Here is a 10,534-nt window from a genome sequence, read left to right as displayed (position 1 = left end):
GACTAAATTATATCATTAGGCTCCCCGAAACCAACACCCCGCTAAATATTATGGATTTTAGGGCCATTATAAAATAATATAAAATATAAATTTACATTTTGGGGTTACGGGATTATTATTTAATTACTGTATTTCAAACGGAATGTTACATCTCATTTATATCTGTCAATAGTACAAAGGTTTAATAGATTTTACAATTACAAACATCTTGAAAGATGCTCTCTACCCTTATACCTACCCTATTTATAGGGTGTTACAAACACACAAGAACAACCATGACTAAAAGTTAGAGTTCGAATTTGACATGTGCCTTGCAAATACATACATTTCGAAATAAATCTGTTTCACACCTTAACAGACTTAGACCTATTTCGCCTTCTCACTATATATATTTCGAAGCCCAGCAGCATAAGGTTTTAATCAAGAGCCCAACATTGACTACTTTGATACTTTCTACCGTGTCATTAAGCAAAACACCGTTCATCTATTTCTCTCAATCATTATCTCTCTCTCTCTATCCCTCTCTCTCTCTCTCTCTCTCATGATAAGTGTATTCGACAGATTAACATCAACAACACATTCCTAAATTGTGATCTTTCAGAAACTGTATACATGAAACAACCCTTATATTTTGAAGATCGACATCATTATACTCATGTTTTCCGCCTCAACAAAGCTCTATAAAGCCTCAAACATGCTCCCAGATCCTGGTTTAACAAGCTCAAATAGTACATGGTTGATCGTTATTTATGCATATGTCAATCTGACATCTCTCTATATGTACACATCAACTCAAAATTCATCATCTATCTTATGGTCTACGTTGATGATGTCATAATAACAAGAAACAATGCTGATATGATTCAACACTTTATACATCAACTGGATAATGTTTATTCTCTAAAGGATCTTGGTAAACTACATCATTTTTTAGGATAACAAATCTGCACAAAGACTACTGGTCTAAATCAATCCCAACAATGTTATATTGATGAAATTATTCAACAAAACCATATTTAATACTAAAAACCTTTATCCACACTAGCTGATCAAAATTCTTGACTACATGATGGTGAACCATTTCATTATCCTACCCTGTTTAACCAAATTGTGGCATCTCTCTAGTATGCCACCATCAAATGACCGGATATAGCTTATACACTCAATCTGGTGTGTCAATTCATGCACTCTCCAACCAAATATCATTGGAAAGCTACAAAATGTATCCTAAGGTAGTTAAAGGGAACAAATCATAACTATTTACAATTCACTCCAACCACAACCAATTTTGTTCTTTCAAATACTAATGTTAGGTGGCTTTCAAATTAAGAAAATAACCACTCTCAATACGGTTATGCAAGATTCCATGGATCAAATCTAATAATTTAGACTTCCAGAAAGTAATGTGTCGTGGATTGCTTAAGTAGAGATGCAGAATACAAGTCTTTAGCATGTTGAGTTGTAGAACTATTATGGCTAAAATAGTGGATTTAGGAACTACAGGCTCCTTTTCACAGTCCACCTTTACTACTTTTTGTCAATATGTGAGAAATATGCATGAGCAAATATTCAGTCATTAGTACTCATTTAAAGCATATTTCTTTGATTTTCTTTTTATACATGAACAAACTGAAGCTAGTTCCTTAAAATATGTTATGCATCTTCTGTTAACGAGCCATCAGACATATTCACCAAGCTATTGTCTAAAGATCGAGTTTCTCTTCTTCGTACGAAGCTGCAAGTATGTCCTGTCCTTGAGCTTGCCGGGGGCTAATAATAATGTGAAAAATATGGTCAACATAAATTTGAAATCCTCTTGTATTTTACTAGGTCGTTTGTATATAGTAAGATATCGCTTATATATAGGTTGCTCTTCCTTTCTTCCTCATGTATAATTAGATTGTGGAATCTTTGTATTATGCACAAAATTTTATCAATACAATACACACTCAATTGTTTACATGTATGTGGGATTAGGATGGAATGCATATGCATGTATCATGAATAATTTATCCTTGGATGGTAAATTTAACTATGGAAGGTTTGCTTGTTTGGGGATAAGGATAAAAATCACTTGACCGAAAGCAAGTGTTAAGCATTGGTCATGGGATAGTTTACATGTGATTATGTCATGTTTCATGTGGGTATCCATATTTATAAAGGGTTTTGTGAAGTTTTGAGTTGTATGGTATTCGTTTGGGTACGTATAAATGTGGGTATGCATATGTATAAATGGTTTTGTGATGTATTTGCATGGAATTTTTAATATTGGACAATTTTCTTGGGAAGACATTTGATGAAAAGGTTATGATATTTTTTAATGTTATTTTTGGATTCCAACAACTTTTGTAGTCCAACTTCAATGTTGATTTCGACTATGGCAACGACAAAATCAACAAAAACTTAAAATGTGAAAATTATAAACACATTTGTCTTCTTACCACGACATCTTGAATCGCGTAAATTTGAGCACCGATGAGCCGGATATAATAAATAAAATGAGGTGTTGTCAATTTGTTCAACATCATCTTTTTTAGCCCATCAGTTTGTCTTTTTCGTCCACATACTTATCAGCTTGTGTACCACCCTTTTTGCATTATTCCTTCACTCTTACCATCTACATGACTATTCAAATAATGTTTAAAGTAGCACCATTCACTCGTAAAATTGGATGTTTTGTACTGAATTGTGGACTAGTAGTATAGGGGCATCATTAATTCCTAAGTAATATTGTATATATCAGTTTGGCCAAAAAAAGTTTAGCCCAAGATATGTCTTTTGTTCTCTATACACACTCATAGACAAAGATGAATCCTTTGAAGCCTGTAGGTTATATGCAAGGCATAAGGCATGGGCATGAATTGACGTTGGAGATGTAATCGACATTTGTGATAGGATGATTGTTGAATGGCGCCTAGAAAAATGAACTTTGTTGAAGATCGAGAGTCGACTGCTTCTTTAAATCATTTGTTCTAAATTTAATTTCTATTTTTGAATTTCCATTATTCTCTTATTCCTAATTCTTGATTTGGTCATTTTTATGAGTTTTAGTCTATATTAAGATTTTTAATCTCATATTTCTGATTCCTAATCATAATTTCTCCTATTTTGCTTATCATTTGTTATGATTCGGTTGGAATTCGATTGTTTGAAGTTGTAGACTTGGAGTACGTTACTTCAAATCCTTTAGTTAAAGAGGTAATTAATTTTTTCTGCTACTTATGATTCCAAATTTGTTTTCAATATAGCACTTTTGTTCAAAATATGCCTCTTTGATTTCATATTTATTCTTTTTTATTACAGTAGTTTGCTTCATGATGTTTGATTTTTGATTTCTTGTGGTTTGCTTTAGGAGTTGGACTATAGGACTTCGAATCTGTGCTAAATTTTTGAGTTTGAAATCAAGAGTTCACAGATTAGATTTATGCTACTTGTGTTCGAAATCACTAATGATATATTAATGGATTAAGACATGTATATAGAAGGGGCTTAATGTATCTAAATGGTATGGTGAACCATTTCATGATCCTACTATGTTTAACCAAATTGTGGCGTCTCTTTAGTACGCCACCATCAAATGACCAGATATAGCTTATAAAGTCAATCGGGTGTGTCAATTCATGCACTCTCCAACCAAATATCATTGGAAAGCTACAAAATGTATCCTAAGGTAGTTAAAGGGAACAAATCATAACTATTTACAATTCACTCCAACCACAACCAATTTTCTTCTTTCATTTCCTAATGTTGGGTGGCTTTCAAATTAAGAAGGTAACCACTGTCAATACAGTTATGCAATATTCCATGGATCAAATCTTATAATTTAGACTTCCAGAAAGTAATGTGTCGTGGATTGCTAAAGTAGAGATGCAGAATACAAGTCTTTCGCATGTTGAACTGTAGAACTATTATGGCTAAAATAGTTGATTTAGGAACTACAGGCTCCTTTTCATAGTCCACCTTTACTACTTTTTGTCAATATGGGAGAATTATTCATGAGCAAAAATGCAGTCATTAGTATTTATTTAAAGCATATTTCTTTAGATTTTCTTTTTATACGTGAACAAATTGAAGCTAGTGCCTTAAAAATATGTTATGCATCTTCTGTTAACGAGCCATCAGAGATATTCACCAAGCTATTCTCTAAAGATCGAGTTGCTCTTCTTCGTACAAAGCTGCAAGTATGTCCTGTCCTTGAGCTTGCCTAGGGCTAATAATAAGGTGAAAAATATGGTCAACATAAATTTGAAGTCTTCTTGTATTTTACTAGGTCATTTGTATATAGTGAGACATCTCTTATATATAGGTTGCTCTTCCTTTCCTCCTCATGTATAATTACCGTGTGCCATCTTTGTATTATGCACATAAACTTTATCAATACAGTACACACTCAATTGTTTACATGTATGTAGGATTAGGATGGTATGCATATGCATGTATCATGAATAGTTTATCCTTGGATGGTAAATTTAACTATGGAAGGTTTGCTTTTTTGGGGATATGGATAAAAATCACTTGACTGCAAGCAAGTGTTAAGCATTGGTCATGGGATGCTTTACATGTGATTATGTCATGTGTCATGTGGGTATCCATATTTATAAAGGGTTTTGTGAAGTTTTCAGTTGTATGGTATTGGTTTGGATACGTATAAATGTGGGTATGCATATGTATAAATGGTTTTGTCTTGTATTTGCATGGAATTTTTAATATCGGACAATTTTCTTGGGAAGACATGTGATGAAAAGCTTATGAGATTTTTTAATGTATTTTTGGATTCCAACTACTTTTGTAGTCCAACTTCAATGTTGATTTCGACTATGACAACAACAAAATCAACAAAAACTTAAAATATGAAAATTATAGAAACATTTGTGTTCTTACCACGACATCTTGAATCGCGTAAATTTGAGCACCGAAGAGTCGGATATAATAAATAAAATGAGGTGTTGTCAATTTGTTCAACGTCATCTTTTTTAGCATATCACTTTGTTTGTTTCATCCACATACTTATCAGCTTGTGTACCACCCTTTTTGCATTATTCCTTCACTCTTAGCATCTACATGACTACATGTTCAATTCAAATAATGTTTAAAGTAGAACCATTCACTCGTAAAATTGGATGTTTTGTAATGAATTGTGGACTAGTAGTATGAGGGGCATCATTAATTCCTAAGTAATATTATATATATCAGTTTGGCCAAATAATGTTTAGCCCAAGATATAACTTTTGTTCTGTATACACACTCACAGAAAAAGATGAATCCTTTGAAGCATGTAGGTTATATGCAAGGCATAAGGCATGCGCATGAATTGACGTTGGAGATGTAATCGACATTTGTAATGCGATGATTGTTTATCGGCGTCTAGAAAAATGAACTTTGTAGAAGATCCAGAGTCGACTGCATCTTTAAATCAATTGATCTAAATTCAATTTCTATTTTTGAATTTCCATTATTCTCTTATTCCTAAATCCTGATTTGGTAATTTTTATGAGTTTTATTGTAAATTAAGATTTTTAATCTCGTATTTCTGATTCCTAATCATAATTTCTCCTATTTTTTTTATAACATTTTTTGTGATTCGGTTGGAATTCAATTGTTTGAAGTTGTAGACTTGGAGTACGTTAGTTCAAATCCTTTAGTTAAAGAGGTAATTATTATTTTTCTGTTCTTTTATTTCTGATTCCAAATTTGTTTGCAATATAGCACTTTTGTTCAAAGTATGCCTCTTTGATTTCATATTTATTCTTTTTTATTATAGTAGTTTGCTTCATGATGTTTGATTTTTGATTTATTGTGGTTTGCTTTAGGAGTTGGACTATAGGACTTCGAACCTGTGCTAAATTTTTTAGTTCAAAATTAAGAGTTCACAGATTAGATTTATCCTATTTGTGTTCGAAATCACTAATGATATATTAATGGATTAAGACATGTATATAGAAGGGGCTTAATGTATGTGAATGGTATAGGTGGTGGAAAGGAAGGAATTAGAGCCTCTCAAAAGAAGCTTTGGTGGAAAGGAAGAAGGAATGTTATTACGCTACAAGAGGTAAGTTATATTATCCTTATATAGTACAATTATGAGAAGTGGATCATGTTAAAACATATGCATATATGGATGTAATTGCAGACTATATCATGGTCAGATTTTGTTATGTTTAATAACTTTTGATATGTTATGACATGTATGTGCATGCATGCAATGAACTAGAATAATGGATCCCTAGGAAAGAATGTGCTTAGAGTTTTGCATGGAAAGAACAAGATATTGAGGTCTGATTCATTACCATCTAGAGAATGATTAGATTCTTGATTACTTAGGTGACCAACTAGATAAGTGTATTATGATTAATGTTTTTATGTTTATGTTGTATATTACATTTTGTTATAACTCATGAATCACCAGACTTGTAGTCTGACAGATAATGTTTCCTTATGTTTTACATGTCCAGGTAGAAAATCATAGAATGTGTGAGCTTAGAAGCATCAAGGACATTAGATTCGACTTTTGTTTCATGATTTATCCTTATTTGAATTATTGTTAGGATTTGAATTGGTAACACGTGCAATGTTTTTGGGAATAGTTTTAAAGATTTTTGTTTCATGATTTAACTTGTAGTCTAACAGATAATGTTTCCATATGTTTTACAGGTCCAGGAAGAAAATCATAGAGTGTGTGGGTTTAGAAGTATCAAGTACATTAGACTCGACTCTTGTTTCATGATTTATCCTTTTTGTTTTATTTATGGCCAGTGTATGAATTGGTAGCACTCATCAATATTCTTGGGAATAGTTTTAATGATTTTTGAAACTATGTTTTTGTCGCATCCATGTAAACTCTGATATTTTCCCAAAATCTTAATGCTAAATGTTTGTGAAAATTACGGGTTGTTACAATTTATATTCGTATATCTTACCAAAAAATGTAACGTCATAAAATTTCCAACCAAAAATTTTCATTTTTACAACCATCAAAACATGAGTAATAAGTTTAGATTCCAAAGTAACAATGTAGTCACAACCGATTGCATAACAAAAGATAACAAAATAGTTTCCCCGAGTGTGTGTATGGTCACGCTGGCGCCTTCCTACGGTCCTCACTAGTACCTGAAACACATAATGCAACAACTGTAAGCATAAAGCTTAGTGAGTTCCCAAAATACAACATACACACATACGCCTTTCCAGGCCTTAACCTTCCGGTCCATGTGTCTCAGGGGACTTCCGTCTCGACTGGGTAAACCTTCCGGTCCTACCCACGTCAACCCTTACAGTCCATATGACCACGCCTTCCGGCTCATATCATGTTGCCTTCCGGCCCAAATTAAGCATATCATACATGACACATATAGCAAATAACTTGACACACATATTTCCGGTCACACAGTCAAAACCCTTCCGGGTACAGTATAGTGAGAAGACTCACCTCGAATGCCTTGCTAAGTCGCTAATCGTGAATCCTGAAATCACTCGGGCTCGAACCCTCGAGCTGCAATCCTCCTATGATATTATAAATCTATAATTATTACTTGTACCACAAAGGTGGGCCATCCTTATCAAGTTAACACAGGTTGACTTGGTCAAACGTCTTTAATCAATTTGGACCGGACTCGGCGAGTGCACACTAGTGACTCGGCGAGTCTACGCATTTTAATCAACTATCAGGGTTATTCCCCTTTGACTCATCAAGTACTCCCCCGACCCGACGAGTCCCCCCTGGGCCTGATTCACAGGGCCACCGCGACTCAACTCGCCGAGTCGAAGGTCAACTTGGCGAGTCCCAACCTGACTCGGTCCACCTATCAAAACCTTTCCAACTCACTGCGACTCACTGAGTCGCCGACAACTCGGTCCGGACTACACACAGGATGGTATCAAGGACAATCTTCAAGCGACTCGTCGAGTCTGTTCTTCAGACTCGGCGAGTCCATGCCATGCACCAGCTAAAACTGGATTTTGCGGTCAGATCCGTTCCATACATACATAGATCTGGCCTTCCCAAGCTTATTTGTCACGTAAAGTCTCGATCTTGGTTTCCATGCAATGCATACAAGGCTTATTTTGAAGAAACAACCTCTAATATGGCAAGTTTAGCTTCTAACTCAAAACAATGGAGAAAATGCTTGTCATAAGGGGTCTCCTGGACCTGCTAAAGTCCAGATCTAGGTTCCATATCTCCATGGGACCTCTCATACTTCTTATTCAAGCCAAGAAATGCAAGAAGAAACCCTAGATTTGGCACATCAACACAAAACACGAAGTTTGGCTCTGAAAATTACCTCAAGAAGACTCCCTTGAAGAAATAGAAACAGATCTAAGCTCCCCAACACTTCAAGCTTGCTCCTCTCCATCCTTTCCTTGCAATATCACACAAAATGATGAACAAATGGCCTTCAAACACACTCACAAGGGCTTACAGATGTATGGAGGCTCTTAGGGTTCAAGGTGGCCGCAAATGAGGGCCATAAGGTCCTTTAAATAGGGCTTAGGATCGGGAAATTAGGGTTTCATTAAACAGCACGGACTCGCCGAGTCCATCCCTTGGACTCGCCGAGTCCGGACGCGAACCCCCGCCCAAAATCGCGACCCGACTCGGGGAGTTCGACCACCAACTCGCCGAGTCCCCCCACAGAATGTCAAAAATATATGAAATAAGATACCTGGGGATCCGGGCTGTTACAATTCTCCCCCACTAGAATAAGACTTCGCCCTCGAAGTCCCGCTTAGGCAAAAAGCTCCGGATGCTGCTCCTGCATCTCACGTTCCGGCTCCCAGGTCATCTCTGATCCCTTCCGATGCTGCCACTGAACCAATACCAGGGGTATCTCCTTGTTTCTCAAAACCTTGATCTTCCAATCTTTGATGGCTACAGGTCTTTCAGCATAATTCAGGCTTGCATCCACCTGAATATCCCCTAACAGTACCACCGCTGATTCGTCGGCTATACATTTCCTCAGTTGCGACACATGGAAAGTATCGTGAATCTGTCCCAATTCTGCTGGCAAGTCTAGACGGTAGGCTACCCGGCCCACCCTTGCGATCACACGGAAAGGACCAATATATCGGGGCCCCAACTTGCCCCTCTTCCTGAACCGAATCACTCATTTCCAAGGAGAGACCTTCAGGAGCACGAGATCACAAACTTGGAACTCAAGCTCGGACCGTCGCCTGTCTGCATAAGTCTTCTGTCGGCTCTGAGCGGTCAACAACCTTTGCCTGACCATCTGAATTTGCTCGGTCGTCTGAAGCACGATCTCCGTGCTACCCATAACCTGCTGTCCCACCTCACCCCAACAGATGGGGGTGCGACACCTCCGCCCATACAACAGCTCAAAAGGCGGCATACCAATGCTCGAATGATGGCTGTTGTTATATGAGAACTCTGCTAAAGGTAGATAGGTGTCCCAGCTCCCTCCGAAGTCCAACACACATGCCCGAAGCATGTCCTCGAGTGTCTGAATTGTCCGCTCACTCTGACCGTCTGTCTGAGGATGATATGCCGTACTGAAATGTAACCTAGTACCCAACTCTTCATGGAATTTCTTCCAGAACCTGGAAGTGAAACGCACATCGCGGTCCGAAATAATCGAGATCGGCATCCCTTGCCGAGATACTACTTCCCCCACATATAACTCAGCCAACTTCTCCGTAGAAGAGCTCTCGCTAATGGCTAGAAAATGAGCGCTCTTTGTCAGCCGATCCACGATCACCCAAATCGCATCGACTCCTCTCGCCGTTCGCGGTAACTTGGTGATGAAATCCATAGAGATTTGTTCCCACTTCCATTCGGGAATCTCTAGCGGTTGCAGCTTACCGTGCGGTCGCTGGTGTTCGGCCTTGACCTGCCGACAAGTCAAGCACCTCTCGACGAACCAAGCGACATCCCTTTTCATACATGGCCACCAGTACTCCTTCTTGAGATCCAAATACATTTTCGTAGCACCAGGATGAATCGAGAATTTCGATCGATGTGCTTCCTCCATCAAAATAGTGCGCGCACCGCCCACAAAAAGCACCCAAATCCGCCCCTGAAAAGTCATAAGCCCTCGACCATCCGTAACAAATCCTGATACCTGACCTACAACCCGTTCCTTCTTCTGGTGTTCCGGCTTTGCAGCCTCCATCTGAGCCCCTCGAATAATATCCAGAATCGGGGTCAAAACCGTCAACCTCATACAAATATCTCGGATCGGGGTGCTATCCGCCTTACGGCTCAATGCGTCGGCTACCACATTAGCCTTGCCCGGGTGGTACAGGATCTCACAATCGTAATCCTTCACCACATCCAACCACCTCCTCTATCGCATATTCAGATTTGGCTGATCCATCAAGTATTTCAAGCTCTTATGGTCCGTGTAAATCGTACACTGAACCCCGTACAAATAGTGTCGCCAGATCTTGAGGGCAAACACCACAGCCCCCAATTCCAGGTCGTGCGTGGGATATCTCGACTCATGAGGCTTCAACTGCCTCGAAGCATACAGTATCACATGACCCCTCTGCATAAGTACCGCCCCCAAACCCGATATAGAGG

This window comes from Lactuca saligna, chromosome 5 (assembly GCF_052625555.1).
Source record: "Lactuca saligna cultivar CGN05327 chromosome 5, ASM5262555v1, whole genome shotgun sequence".
In the NCBI taxonomy this organism is placed as follows: domain Eukaryota; kingdom Viridiplantae; phylum Streptophyta; class Magnoliopsida; order Asterales; family Asteraceae; genus Lactuca; species Lactuca saligna.
The sequence above is the reverse complement of the archived record's forward strand: the minus strand, read 5'-3'. Positions refer to the sequence as shown.